At 50.1% G+C, this 14,420-nt stretch overlaps 8 non-coding genes across 8 annotated transcripts; all 8 read right to left on the bottom strand.

Moving 5' to 3' along the window:
• Positions 1-1,803: 1,803 nt before the first annotated feature.
• On the bottom strand, positions 1,804-1,875 carry TRNAG-UCC (transfer RNA glycine (anticodon UCC)). Its single transcript has one exon. It is a non-coding gene; the product is annotated as a tRNA-Gly (tRNA).
• Positions 1,876-3,060: 1,185 nt separating this feature from the next.
• TRNAG-UCC (transfer RNA glycine (anticodon UCC)) lies at positions 3,061-3,132 on the bottom strand. Its single transcript has one exon. It is a non-coding gene; the product is annotated as a tRNA-Gly (tRNA).
• Positions 3,133-4,317: 1,185 nt separating this feature from the next.
• On the bottom strand, positions 4,318-4,389 carry TRNAG-UCC (transfer RNA glycine (anticodon UCC)). Its single transcript has one exon. It is a non-coding gene; the product is annotated as a tRNA-Gly (tRNA).
• Positions 4,390-8,088: 3,699 nt separating this feature from the next.
• TRNAG-UCC (transfer RNA glycine (anticodon UCC)) lies at positions 8,089-8,160 on the bottom strand. Its single transcript has one exon. It is a non-coding gene; the product is annotated as a tRNA-Gly (tRNA).
• Positions 8,161-10,588: 2,428 nt separating this feature from the next.
• TRNAG-UCC (transfer RNA glycine (anticodon UCC)) lies at positions 10,589-10,660 on the bottom strand. The gene has a single exon. It is a non-coding gene; the product is annotated as a tRNA-Gly (tRNA).
• Positions 10,661-11,833: 1,173 nt separating this feature from the next.
• Positions 11,834-11,905, bottom strand: TRNAG-UCC (transfer RNA glycine (anticodon UCC)). Its single transcript has one exon. It is a non-coding gene; the product is annotated as a tRNA-Gly (tRNA).
• Positions 11,906-13,090: 1,185 nt separating this feature from the next.
• On the bottom strand, positions 13,091-13,162 carry TRNAG-UCC (transfer RNA glycine (anticodon UCC)). Its single transcript has one exon. It is a non-coding gene; the product is annotated as a tRNA-Gly (tRNA).
• Positions 13,163-14,347: 1,185 nt separating this feature from the next.
• TRNAG-UCC (transfer RNA glycine (anticodon UCC)) lies at positions 14,348-14,419 on the bottom strand. The gene has a single exon. It is a non-coding gene; the product is annotated as a tRNA-Gly (tRNA).
• Between the last annotated feature and the right edge of the window lies 1 nt (position 14,420).

Here is a 14,420-nt window from a genome sequence, read left to right as displayed (position 1 = left end):
TCTCTCGCAAATAGATACTTTACTTCCCAGGTGCAACAAAACAAGCCTTCTCGAGCTGGCAGATATGGGAAGGAAGGAAGGAAGGGCCAGTTTGGAAACTCAACTCAATTACCATAAATCCCCTGCTAAGGGTTATGGGAGGGAGGAATGAAGGAACTTTGCTTCAGGGAAAGGGCTGCTGCTGCTTCAGCATGTGAGGAGCGCAGCCACACGTTTCACCTTCTTCAGTATGTTGGTTTACAGGATGAGAGAGATCCTGAAACCTCACTCTAATAGGCTGAGGTGCTGTGCTCGGTGGCCTGCTGGGACCAAGGCCCGTCAGGGCAAGGCGAATAGGCCTTTGTCAGGCCTTCGTCAGGGCTTTGTCGGGGAGGGGCCAGGAGCCCTGCTCGCTTCAATCCCCTCACCGATAGACAGTTGCAGAAACTAGGATGCAAGAACCTTTCCTGGATGGGGTTTTGATTTTCACGAAAAGTGTGTCAGCTTTGCTTTCAGCATGAGTCTGATTTCCAAAAAATGCATTTTGAACAATTTAAAGATTTGATCTGCGTTGGCCAGGAATCGAACCCGGGTCAACTGCTTGGAAGGCAGCTATGCTCACCACTATACCACCAACGCCTGCCTGTCTGGGCTATCTGATGGAGCGGCCCTTAGAAATAAGAATAAGTCATTGGCTGGGAATGAAAAAAGCTTGCGTTTGACGCAGAAGCAGTTCGCATCATGAGGTCTTGCCGGTCAGCCCAACATTTCCCCGGGACCCCTTAAAAAAGGAGCTTGGTTTTAAGTTTGGTTTGATTGAACAGTACATTTTGTTGGCTGGGCTGGGACCCTCTCCTATTTAGCGCAAGAGTGGAACGAGGCAGCAAGTTCAAGGAATGACATTGCATCCAGGCACTTACAGCTCTTTGTGCCCTAATGCCATGACACAAAAACATAATTTGAAAAAAGTTAGCAGAGGATGGTTTCGATCCATCGACCTCTGGGTTATGGGCCCAGCACGCTTCCGCTGCGCCACTCTGCTGGTTGGAGAACAAGAGCTTTTCTGGGCTTTTACAGCCTACAAACCGACAACCCTAGACCCAGTTTCGAGTGAAGCGGGCAGTAGGCCTTACAAAGCCAAACAACCTGCAACCACGCACTCCCATCCCATGGCCTTTTGCAGACAGGCCTCATTTCTCTAGCTCACACCCTAACTGCCAACACCCCTTCCCCTTCTCTCTCTGTCTCTCTCTCTCTGTCTCTCTCTCTCATTCTCTCTCTCTCGCAAATAGATACTTTACTTCCCAGGTGCAACAAAACAAGCCTTCTCGAGCTGGCAGATATGGGAAGGAAGGAAGGAAGGGCCAGTTTGGAAACTCAACTCAATTACCATAAATCCCCTGCTAAGGGTTATGGGAGGGAGGAATGAAGGAACTTTGCTTCAGGGAAAGGGCTGCTGCTGCTTCAGCATGTGAGGAGCGCAGCCACACGTTTCACCTTCTTCAGTATGTTGGTTTACAGGATGAGAGAGATCCTGAAACCTCACTCTAATAGGCTGAGGTGCTGTGCTCGGTGGCCTGCTGGGACCAAGGCCCGTCAGGGCAAGGCGAATAGGCCTTTGTCAGGCCTTCGTCAGGGCTTTGTCGGGGAGGGGCCAGGAGCCCTGCTCGCTTCAATCCCCTCACCGATAGACAGTTGCAGAAACTAGGATGCAAGAACCTTTCCTGGATGGGGTTTTGATTTTCACGAAAAGTGTGTCAGCTTTGCTTTCAGCATGAGTCTGATTTCCAAAAAATGCATTTTGAACAATTTAAAGATTTGATCTGCGTTGGCCGGGAATCGAACCCGGGTCAACTGCTTGGAAGGCAGCTATGCTCACCACTATACCACCAACGCCTGCCTGTCTGGGCTATCTGATGGAGCGGCCCTTAGAAATAAGAATAAGTCATTGGCTGGGAATGAAAAAAGCTTGCGTTTGACGCAGAAGCAGTTCGCATCATGAGGTCTTGCCGGTCAGCCCAACATTTCCCCGGGACCCCTTAAAAAAGGAGCTTGGTTTTAAGTTTGGTTTGATTGAACAGTGCATTTTGTTGGCTGGGCTGGGACCCTCTCCTATTTAGCGCAAGAGTGGAACGAGGCAGCAAGTTCAAGGAATGACATTGCATCCAGGCACTTACAGCTCTTTGTGCCCTAATGCCATGACACAAAAACATAATTTGAAAAAAGTTAGCAGAGGATGGTTTCGATCCATCGACCTCTGGGTTATGGGCCCAGCACGCTTCCGCTGCGCCACTCTGCGGGTTGGAGAACAAAAGCTTTTCTGGGCTTTTAAAGCCTACAAACCGACAACCCTAGACCCATTTTCGAGTGAAGCGGGCAGTAGGCCTTACAAAGCCAAACAACCTGCAACCACGCACTCCCATCCCATGGCCTTTTGCAGACAGGCCTCATTTCTCTAGCTCACACCCTAACTGCCAACACCCCTTCCCCTTCTCTCTCTGTCTCTCTCTCTCTGTCTCTCTCTCTCATTCTCTCTCTCTCGCAAATAGATACTTTACTTCCCAGGTGCAACAAAACAAGCCTTCTCGAGCTGGCAGATATGGGAAGGAAGGAAGGAAGGGCCAGTTTGGAAACTCAACTCAATTACCATAAATCCCCTGCTAAGGGTTATGGGAGGGAGGAATGAAGGAACTTTGCTTCAGGGAAAGGGCTGCTGCTGCTTCAGCATGTGAGGAGCGCAGCCACACGTTTCACCTTCTTCAGTATGTTGGTTTACAGGATGAGAGAGATCCTGAAACCTCACTCTAATAGGCTGAGGTGCTGTGCTCGGTGGCCTGCTGGGACCAAGGCCCGTCAGGGCAAGGCGAATAGGCCTTTGTCAGGCCTTCGTCAGGGCTTTGTCGGGGAGGGGCCAGGAGCCCTGCTCGCTTCAATCCCCTCACCGATAGACAGTTGCAGAAACTAGGATGCAAGAACCTTTCCTGGATGGGGTTTTGATTTTCACGAAAAGTGTGTCAGCTTTGCTTTCAGCATGAGTCTGATTTCCAAAAAATGCATTTTGAACAATTTAAAGATTTCATCTGCGTTGGCCGGGAATCGAACCCGGGTCAACTGCTTGGAAGGCAGCTATGCTCACCACTATACCACCAACGCCTGCCTGTCTGGGCTATCTGATGGAGCGGCCCTTAGAAATAAGAATAGGTCATTGGCTGGGAATGAAAAAAGCTTGCGTTTGACGCAGAAGCAGTTCGCATCATGAGGTCTTGCCGGTCAGCCCAACATTTCCCCGGGACCCCTTAAAAAAGGAGCTTGGTTTTAAGTTTGGTTTGATTGAACAGTACATTTTGTTGGCTGGGCTGGGACCCTCTCCTATTTAGCGCAAGAGTGGAACGAGGCAGCAAGTTCAAGGAATGACATTGCATCCAGGCACTTACAGCTCTTTGTGCCCTAATGCCATGACACAAAAACATAATTTGAAAAAAGTTAGCAGAGGATGGTTTCGATCCATCGACCTCTGGGTTATGGGCCCAGCACGCTTCCGCTGCGCCACTCTGCTGGTTGGAGAACAAGAGCTTTTATGGGCTTTTACAGCCTACAAACCGACAACCCTAGACCCAGTTTCGAGTGAAGCGGGCAGTAGGCCTTACAAAGCCAAACAACCTGCAACCACGCACTCCCATCCCATGGCCTTTTGCAGACAGGCCTCATTTCTCTAGCTCACACCCTAACTGCCAACACCCCTTCCCCTTCTCTCTCTGTCTCTCTCTCTCTGTCTCTCTCTCTCATTCTCTCTCTCTCGCAAATAGATACTTTACTTCCCAGGTGCAACAAAACAAGCCTTCTCGAGCTGGCAGATATGGGAAGGAAGGAAGGAAGGGCCAGTTTGGAAACTCAACTCAATTACCATAAATCCCCTGCTAAGGGTTATGGGAGGGAGGAATGAAGGAACTTTGCTTCAGGGAAAGGGCTGCTGCTGCTTCAGCATGTGAGGAGCGCAGCCACACGTTTCACCTTCTTCAGTATGTTGGTTTACAGGATGAGAGAGATCCTGAAACCTCACTCTAATAGGCTGAGGTGCTGTGCTCGGTGGCCTGCTGGGACCAAGGCCCGTCAGGGCAAGGCGAATAGGCCTTTGTCAGGCCTTCGTCAGGGCTTTGTCGGGGAGGGGCCAGGAGCCCTGCTCGCTTCAATCCCCTCACCGATAGACAGTTGCAGAAACTAGGATGCAAGAACCTTTCCTGGATGGGGTTTTGATTTTCACGAAAAGTGTGTCAGCTTTGCTTTCAGCATGAGTCTGATTTCCAAAAAATGCATTTTGAACAATTTAAAGATTTGATCTGCGTTGGCCGGGAATCGAACCCGGGTCAACTGCTTGGAAGGCAGCTATGCTCACCACTATACCACCAACGCCTGCCTGTCTGGGCTATCTGATGGAGCGGCCCTTAGAAATAAGAATAAGTCATTGGCTGGGAATGAAAAAAGCTTGCGTTTGACGCAGAAGCAGTTCGCATCATGAGGTCTTGCCGGTCAGCCCAACATTTCCCCGGGACCCCTTAAAAAAGGAGCTTGGTTTTAAGTTTGGTTTGATTGAACAGCACATTTTGTTGGCTGGGCTGGGACCCTCTCCTATTTAGCGCAAGAGTGGAACGAGGCAGCAAGTTCAAGGAATGACATTGCATCCAGGCACTTACAGCTCTTTGTGCCCTAATGCCATGACACAAAAACATAATTTGAAAAAACTTAGCAGAGGATGGTTTCGATCCATCGACCTCTGGGTTATGGGCCCAGCACGCTTCCGCTGCGCCACTCTGCTGGTTGGAGAACAAGAGCTTTTCTGGGCTTTTACAGCCTACAAACCGACAACCCTAGACCCAGTTTCGAGTGAAGCGGGCAGTAGGCCTTACAAAGCCAAACAACCTGCAACCACGCACTCCCATCCCATGGCCTTTTGCAGACAGGCCTCATTTCTCTAGCTCACACCCTAACTGCCAACACCCCTTCCCCTTCTCTCTCTGTCTCTCTCTCTCTGTATCTCTCTCTCATTCTCTCTCTCTCGCAAATAGATACTTTACTTCCCAGGTGCAACAAAACAAGCCTTCTCGAGCTGGCAGATATGGGAAGGAAGGAAGGAAGGGCCAGTTTGGAAACTCAACTCAATTACCATAAATCCCCTGCTAAGGGTTATGGGAGGGAGGAATGAAGGAACTTTGCTTCAGGGAAAGGGCTGCTGCTGCTTCAGCATGTGAGGAGCGCAGCCACACGTTTCACCTTCTTCAGTATGTTGGTTTACAGGATGAGAGAGATCCTGAAACCTCACTCTAATAGGCTGAGGTGCTGTGCTCGGTGGCCTGCTGGGACCAAGGCCCGTCAGGGCAAGGCGAATAGGCCTTTGTCAGGCCTTCGTCAGGGCTTTGTCGGGGAGGGGCCAGGAGCCCTGCTCGCTTCAATCCCCTCACCGATAGACAGTTGCAGAAACTAGGATGCAAGAACCTTTCCTGGATGGGGTTTTGATTTTCACGAAAAGTGTGTCAGCTTTGCTTTCAGCATGAGTCTGATTTCCAAAAAATGCATTTTGAACAATTTAAAGATTTGATCTGCGTTGGCCGGGAATCGAACCCGGGTCAACTGCTTGGAAGGCAGCTATGCTCACCACTATACCACCAACACCTGCCTGTCTGGGCTATCTGATGGAGCGGCCCTTAGAAATAAGAATAAGTCATTGGCTGGGAATGAAAAAAGCTTGCGTTTGACGCAGAAGCAGTTCGCATCATGAGGTCTTGCCGGTCAGCCCAACATTTCCCCGGGACCCCTTAAAAAAGGAGCTTGGTTTTAAGTTTGGTTTGATTGAACAGTACATTTTGTTGGCTGGGCTGGGACCCTCTCCTATTTAGCGCAAGAGTGGAACGAGGCAGCAAGTTCAAGGAATGACATTGCATCCAGGCACTTACAGCTCTTTGTGCCCTAATGCCATGACACAAAAACATAATTTGAAAAAAGTTAGCAGAGGATGGTTTCGATCCATCGACCTCTGGGTTATGGGCCCAGCACGCTTCCGCTGCGCCACTCTGCTGGTTGGAGAACAAGAGCTTTTCTGGGCTTTTACAGCCTACAAACCGACAACCCTAGACCCAGTTTCGAGTGAAGCGGGCAGTAGGCCTTACAAAGCCAAACAACCTGCAACCAGGCACTCCCATCCCATGGCCTTTTGCAGACAGGCCTCATTTCTCTAGCTCACACCCTAACTGCCAACACCCCTTCCCCTTCTCTCTCTGTCACTCTCTCTCTGTCTCTCTCTCTCATTCTCTCTCTCTCGCAAATAGATACTTTACTTCCCAGGTGCAACAAAACAAGCCTTCTCGAGCTGGCAGATATGGGAAGGAAGGAAGGAAGGGCCAGTTTGGAAACTCAACTCAATTACCATAAATCCCCTGCTAAGGGTTATGGGAGGGAGGAATGAAGGAACTTTGCTTCAGGGAAAGGGCTGCTGCTGCTTCAGCATGTGAGGAGCGCAGCCACACGTTTCACCTTCTTCAGTATGTTGGTTTACAGGATGAGAGAGATCCTGAAACCTCACTCTAATAGGCTGAGGTGCTGTGCTCGGTGGCCTGCTGGGACCAAGGCCCGTCAGGGCAAGGCGAATAGGCCTTTGTCAGGCCTTCGTCAGGGCTTTGTCGGGGAGGGGCCAGGAGCCCTGCTCGCTTCAATCCCCTCACCGATAGACAGTTGCAGAAACTAGGATGCAAGAACCTTTCCTGGATGGGGTTTTGATTTTCACGAAAAGTGTGTCAGCTTTGCTTTCAGCATGAGTCTGATTTCCAAAAAATGCATTTTGAACAATTTAAAGATTTGATCTGCGTTGGCCGGGAATCGAACCCGGGTCAACTGCTTGGAAGGCAGCTATGCTCACCACTATACCACCAACCCCTGCCTGTCTGGGCTATCTGATGGAGCGGCCCTTAGAAATAAGAATAAGTCATTGGCTGGGAATGAAAAAAGCTTGCGTTTGACGCAGAAGCAGTTCGCATCATGAGGTCTTGCCGGTCAGCCCAACATTTCCCCGGGACCCCTTAAAAAAGGAGCTTGGTTTTAAGTTTGGTTTGATTGAACAGTACATTTTGTTGGCTGGGCTGGGACCCTCTCCTATTTAGCGCAAGAGTGGAACGAGGCAGCAAGTTCAAGGAATGACATTGCATCCAGGCACTTACAGCTCTTTGTGCCCTAATGCCATGACACAAAAACATAATTTGAAAAAAGTTAGCAGAGGATGGTTTCGATCCATCGACCTCTGGGTTATGGGCCCAGCACGCTTCCGCTGCGCCACTCTGCTGGTTGGAGAACAAGAGCTTTTATGGGCTTTTACAGCCTACAAACCGACAACCCTAGACCCATTTTCGAGTGAAGCGGGCAGTAGGCCTTACAAAGCCAAACAACCTGCAACCACGCACTCCCATCCCATGGCCTTTTGCAGACAGGCCTCATTTCTCTAGCTCACACCCTAACTGCCAACACCCCTTCCCCTTCTCTCTCTGTCTCTCTCTCTCTGTCTCTCTCTCTCATTCTCTCTCTCTCGCAAATAGATACTTTACTTCCCAGGTGCAACAAAACAAGCCTTCTCGAGCTGGCAGATATGGGAAGGAAGGAAGGAAGGGCCAGTTTGGAAACTCAACTCAATTACCATAAATCCCCTGCTAAGGGTTATGGGAGGGAGGAATGAAGGAACTTTGCTTCAGGGAAAGGGCTGCTGCTGCTTCAGCATGTGAGGAGCGCAGCCACACGTTTCACCTTCTTCAGTATGTTGGTTTACAGGATGAGAGAGATCCTGAAACCTCACTCTAATAGGCTGAGGTGCTGTGCTCGGTGGCCTGCTGGGACCAAGGCCCGTCAGGGCAAGGCGAATAGGCCTTTGTCAGGCCTTCGTCAGGGCTTTGTCGGGGAGGGGCCAGGAGCCCTGCTCGCTTCAATCCCCTCACCGATAGACAGTTGCAGAAACTAGGATGCAAGAACCTTTCCTGGATGGGGTTTTGATTTTCACGAAAAGTGTGTCAGCTTTGCTTTCAGCATGAGTCTGATTTCCAAAAAATGCATTTTGAACAATTTAAAGATTTGATCTGCGTTGGCCGGGAATCGAACCCGGGTCAACTGCTTGGAAGGCAGCTATGCTCACCACTATACCACCAACGCCTGCCTGTCTGGGCTATCTGATGGAGCGGCCCTTAGAAATAAGAATAAGTCATTGGCTGGGAATGAAAAAAGCTTGCGTTTGACGCAGAAGCAGTTCGCATCATGAGGTCTTGCCGGTCAGCCCAACATTTCCCCGGGACCCCTTAAAAAAGGAGCTTGGTTTTAAGTTTGGTTTGATTGAACAGTACATTTTGTTGGCTGGGCTGGGACCCTCTCCTATTTAGCGCAAGAGTGGAACGAGGCAGCAAGTTCAAGGAATGACATTGCATCCAGGCACTTACAGCTCTTTGTGCCCTAATGCCATGACACAAAAACATAATTTGAAAAAAGTTAGCAGAGGATGGTTTCGATCCATCGACCTCTGGGTTATGGGCCCAGCACGCTTCCGCTGCGCCACTCTGCTGGTTGGAGAACAAGAGCTTTTCTGGGCTTTTACAGCCTACAAACCGACAACCCTAGACCCAGTTTCGAGTGAAGCGGGCAGTAGGCCTTACAAAGCCAAACAACCTGCAACCACGCACTCCCATCCCATGGCCTTTTGCAGACAGGCCTCATTTCTCTAGCTCACACCCTAACTGCCAACACCCCTTCCCCTTCTCTCTCTGTCTCTCTCTCTCTGTCTCTCTCTCTCGCAAATAGATACTTTACTTCCCAGGTGCAACAAAACAAGCCTTCTCGAGCTGGCAGATATGGGAAGGAAGGAAGGAAGGGCCAGTTTGGAAACTCAACTCAATTACCATAAATCCCCTGCTAAGGGTTATGGGAGGGAGGAATGAAGGAACTTTGCTTCAGGGAAAGGGCTGCTGCTGCTTCAGCATGTGAGGAGCGCAGCCACACGTTTCACCTTCTTCAGTATGTTGGTTTACAGGATGAGAGAGATCCTGAAACCTCACTCTAATAGGCTGAGGTGCTGTGCTCGGTGGCCTGCTGGGACCAAGGCCCGTCAGGGCAAGGCGAATAGGCCTTTGTCAGGCCTTCGTCAGGGCTTTGTCGGGGAGGGGCCAGGAGCCCTGCTCGCTTCAATCCCCTCACCGATAGACAGTTGCAGAAACTAGGATGCAAGAACCTTTCCTGGATGGGGTTTTGATTTTCACGAAAAGTGTGTCAGCTTTGCTTTCAGCATGAGTCTGATTTCCAAAAAATGCATTTTGAACAATTTAAAGATTTGATCTGCGTTGGCCAGGAATCGAACCCGGGTCAACTGCTTGGAAGGCAGCTATGCTCACCACTATACCACCAACGCCTGCCTGTCTGGGCTATCTGATGGAGCGGCCCTTAGAAATAAGAATAAGTCATTGGCTGGGAATGAAAAAAGCTTGCGTTTGACGCAGAAGCAGTTCGCATCATGAGGTCTTGCCGGTCAGCCCAACATTTCCCCGGGACCCCTTAAAAAAGGAGCTTGGTTTTAAGTTTGGTTTGATTGAACAGTACATTTTGTTGGCTGGGCTGGGACCCTCTCCTATTTAGCGCAAGAGTGGAACGAGGCAGCAAGTTCAAGGAATGACATTGCATCCAGGCACTTACAGCTCTTTGTGCCCTAATGCCATGACACAAAAACATAATTTGAAAAAAGTTAGCAGAGGATGGTTTCGATCCATCGACCTCTGGGTTATGGGCCCAGCACGCTTCCGCTGCGCCACTCTGCTGGTTGGAGAACAAGAGCTTTTCTGGGCTTTTACAGCCTACAAACCGACAACCCTAGACCCAGTTTCGAGTGAAGCGGGCAGTAGGCCTTACAAAGCCAAACAACCTGCAACCACGCACTCCCATCCCATGGCCTTTTGCAGACAGGCCTCATTTCTCTAGCTCACACCCTAACTGCCAACACCCCTTCCCCTTCTCTCTCTGTCTCTCTCTCTCTGTCTCTCTCTCTCATTCTCTCTCTCTCGCAAATAGATACTTTACTTCCCAGGTGCAACAAAACAAGCCTTCTCGAGCTGGCAGATATGGGAAGGAAGGAAGGAAGGGCCAGTTTGGAAACTCAACTCAATTACCATAAATCCCCTGCTAAGGGTTATGGGAGGGAGGAATGAAGGAACTTTGCTTCAGGGAAAGGGCTGCTGCTGCTTCAGCATGTGAGGAGCGCAGCCACACGTTTCACCTTCTTCAGTATGTTGGTTTACAGGATGAGAGAGATCCTGAAACCTCACTCTAATAGGCTGAGGTGCTGTGCTCGGTGGCCTGCTGGGACCAAGGCCCGTCAGGGCAAGGCGAATAGGCCTTTGTCAGGCCTTCGTCAGGGCTTTGTCGGGGAGGGGCCAGGAGCCCTGCTCGCTTCAATCCCCTCACCGATAGACAGTTGCAGAAACTAGGATGCAAGAACCTTTCCTGGATGGGGTTTTGATTTTCACGAAAAGTGTGTCAGCTTTGCTTTCAGCATGAGTCTGATTTCCAAAAAATGCATTTTGAACAATTTAAAGATTTGATCTGCGTTGGCCGGGAATCGAACCCGGGTCAACTGCTTGGAAGGCAGCTATGCTCACCACTATACCACCAACGCCTGCCTGTCTGGGCTATCTGATGGAGCGGCCCTTAGAAATAAGAATAAGTCATTGGCTGGGAATGAAAAAAGCTTGCGTTTGACGCAGAAGCAGTTCGCATCATGAGGTCTTGCCGGTCAGCCCAACATTTCCCCGGGACCCCTTAAAAAAGGAGCTTGGTTTTAAGTTTGGTTTGATTGAACAGTGCATTTTGTTGGCTGGGCTGGGACCCTCTCCTATTTAGCGCAAGAGTGGAACGAGGCAGCAAGTTCAAGGAATGACATTGCATCCAGGCACTTACAGCTCTTTGTGCCCTAATGCCATGACACAAAAACATAATTTGAAAAAAGTTAGCAGAGGATGGTTTCGATCCATCGACCTCTGGGTTATGGGCCCAGCACGCTTCCGCTGCGCCACTCTGCTGGTTGGAGAACAAAAGCTTTTCTGGGCTTTTACAGCCTACAAACCGACAACCCTAGACCCATTTTCGAGTGAAGCGGGCAGTAGGCCTTACAAAGCCAAACAACCTGCAACCACGCACTCCCATCCCATGGCCTTTTGCAGACAGGCCTCATTTCTCTAGCTCACACCCTAACTGCCAACACCCCTTCCCCTTCTCTCTCTGTCTCTCTCTCTCTCATTCTCTCTCTCTCGCAAATAGATACTTTACTTCCCAGGTGCAACAAAACAAGCCTTCTCGAGCTGGCAGATATGGGAAGGAAGGAAGGAAGGGCCAGTTTGGAAACTCAACTCAATTACCATAAATCCCCTGCTAAGGGTTATGGGAGGGAGGAATGAAGGAACTTTGCTTCAGGGAAAGGGCTGCTGCTGCTTCAGCATGTGAGGAGCGCAGCCACACGTTTCACCTTCTTCAGTATGTTGGTTTACAGGATGAGAGAGATCCTGAAACCTCACTCTAATAGGCTGAGGTGCTGTGCTCGGTGGCCTGCTGGGACCAAGGCCCGTCAGGGCAAGGCGAATAGGCCTTTGTCAGGCCTTCGTCAGGGCTTTGTCGGGGAGGGGCCAGGAGCCCTGCTCGCTTCAATCCCCTCACCGATAGACAGTTGCAGAAACTAGGATGCAAGAACCTTTCCTGGATGGGGTTTTGATTTTCACGAAAAGTGTGTCAGCTTTGCTTTCAGCATGAGTCTGATTTCCAAAAAATGCATTTTGAACAATTTAAAGATTTGATCTGCGTTGGCCGGGAATCGAACCCGGGTCAACTGCTTGGAAGGCAGCTATGCTCACCACTATACCACCAACGCCTGCCTGTCTGGGCTATCTGATGGAGCGGCCCTTAGAAATAAGAATAAGTCATTGGCTGGGAATGAAAAAAGCTTGCGTTTGACGCAGAAGCAGTTCGCATCATGAGGTCTTGCCGGTCAGCCCAACATTTCCCCGGGACCCCTTAAAAAAGGAGCTTGGTTTTAAGTTTGGTTTGATTGAACAGTACATTTTGTTGGCTGGGCTGGGACCCTCTCCTATTTAGCGCAAGAGTGGAACGAGGCAGCAAGTTCAAGGAATGACATTGCATCCAGGCACTTACAGCTCTTTGTGCCCTAATGCCATGACACAAAAACATAATTTGAAAAAAGTTAGCAGAGGATGGTTTCGATCCAGCGACCTCTGGGTTATGGGCCCAGCACGCTTCCGCTGCGCCACTCTGCTGGTTGGAGAACAAGAGCTTTTATGGGCTTTTACAGCCTACAAACCGACAACCCTAGACCCAGTTTCGAGTGAAGCGGGCAGTAGGCCTTACAAAGCCAAACAACCTGCAACCACGCACTCCCATCCCATGGCCTTTTGCAGACAGGCCTCATTTCTCTAGCTCACACCCTAACTGCCAACACCCCTTCCCCTTCTCTCTCTGTCTCTCTCTCTCTGTCTCTCTCTCTCATTCTCTCTCTCTCGCAAATAGATACTTTACTTCCCAGGTGCAACAAAACAAGCCTTCTCGAGCTGGCAGATATGGGAAGGAAGGAAGGAAGGGCCAGTTTGGAAACTCAACTCAATTACCATAAATCCCCTGCTAAGGGTTATGGGAGGGAGGAATGAAGGAACTTTGCTTCAGGGAAAGGGCTGCTGCTGCTTCAGCATGTGAGGAGCGCAGCCACACGTTTCACCTTCTTCAGTTTGTTGGTTTACAGGATGAGAGAGATCCTGAAACCTCACTCTAATAGGCTGAGGTGCTGTGCTCGGTGGCCTGCTGGGACCAAGGCCCGTCAGGGCAAGGCGAATAGGCCTTTGTCAGGCCTTCGTCAGGGCTTTGTCGGGGAGGGGCCAGGAGCCCTGCTCGCTTCAATCCCCTCACCGATAGACAGTTGCAGAAACTAGGATGCAAGAACCTTTCCTGGATGGGGTTTTGATTTTCACGAAAAGTGTGTCAGCTTTGCTTTCAGCATGAGTCTGATTTCCAAAAAATGCATTTTGAACAATTTAAAGATTTGATCTGCGTTGGCCGGGAATCGAACCCGGGTCAACTGCTTGGAAGGCAGCTATGCTCACCACTATACCACCAACGCCTGCCTGTCTGGGCTATCTGATGGAGCGGCCCTTAGAAATAAGAATAAGTCATTGGCTGGGAATGAAAAAAGCTTGCGTTTGACGCAGAAGCAGTTCGCATCATGAGGTCTTGCCGGTCAGCCCAACATTTCCCCGGGACCCCTTAAAAAAGGAGCTTGGTTTTAAGTTTGGTTTGATTGAACAGTGCATTTTGTTGGCTGGGCTGGGACCCTCTCCTATTTAGCGCAAGAGTGGAACGAGGCAGCAAGTTCAAGGAATGACATTGCATCCAGGCACTTACAGCTCTTTGTGCCCTAATGCCATGACACAAAAACATAATTTGAAAAAAGTTAGCAGAGGATGGTTTCGATCCATCGACCTCTGGGTTATGGGCCCAGCACGCTTCCGCTGCGCCACTCTGCTGGTTGGAAAACAAAAGCTTTTCTGGGCTTTTACAGCCTACAAACCGACAACCCTAGACCCATTTTCGAGTGAAGCGGGCAGTAGGCCTTACAAAGCCAAACAACCTGCAACCACGCACTCCCATCCCATGGCCTTTTGCAGACAGGCCTCATTTCTCTAGCTCACACCCTAACTGCCAACACCCCTTCCCCTTCTCTCTCTGTCTCTCTCTCTCTGTCTCTCTCTCTCATTCTCTCTCTCTCGCAAATAGATACTTTACTTCCCAGGTGCAACAAAACAAGCCTTCTCGAGCTGGCAGATATGGGAAGGAAGGAAGGAAGGGCCAGTTTGGAAACTCAACTCAATTACCATAAATCCCCTGCTAAGGGTTATGGGAGGGAGGAATGAAGGAACTTTGCTTCAGGGAAAGGGCTGCTGCTGCTTCAGCATGTGAGGAGCGCAGCCACACGTTTCACCTTCTTCAGTATGTTGGTTTACAGGATGAGAGAGATCCTGAAACCTCACTCTAATAGGCTGAGGTGCTGTGCTCGGTGGCCTGCTGGGACCAAGGCCCGTCAGGGCAAGGCGAATAGGCCTTTGTCAGGCCTTCGTCAGGGCTTTGTCGGGGAGGGGCCAGGAGCCCTGCTCGCTTCAATCCCCTCACCGATAGACAGTTGCAGAAACTAGGATGCAAGAACCTTTCCTGGATGGGGTTTTGATTTTCACGAAAAGTGTGTCAGCTTTGCTTTCAGCATGAGTCTGATTTCCAAAAAATGCATTTTGAACAATTTAAAGATTTGATCTGCGTTGGCCGGGAATCGAACCCGGGTCAACTGCTTGGAAGGCAGCTATGCTCACCACTATACCACCAACGCC

The sequence above is a fragment of the Ambystoma mexicanum genome, chromosome 6q (genome assembly GCF_040938575.1).
Source record: "Ambystoma mexicanum isolate Mex_15411 chromosome 6q, UKY_AmexF1_1, whole genome shotgun sequence".
NCBI lineage: Eukaryota > Metazoa > Chordata > Amphibia > Caudata > Ambystomatidae > Ambystoma > Ambystoma mexicanum.
This window is presented reverse-complemented; position numbering and strand designations above follow the sequence as displayed.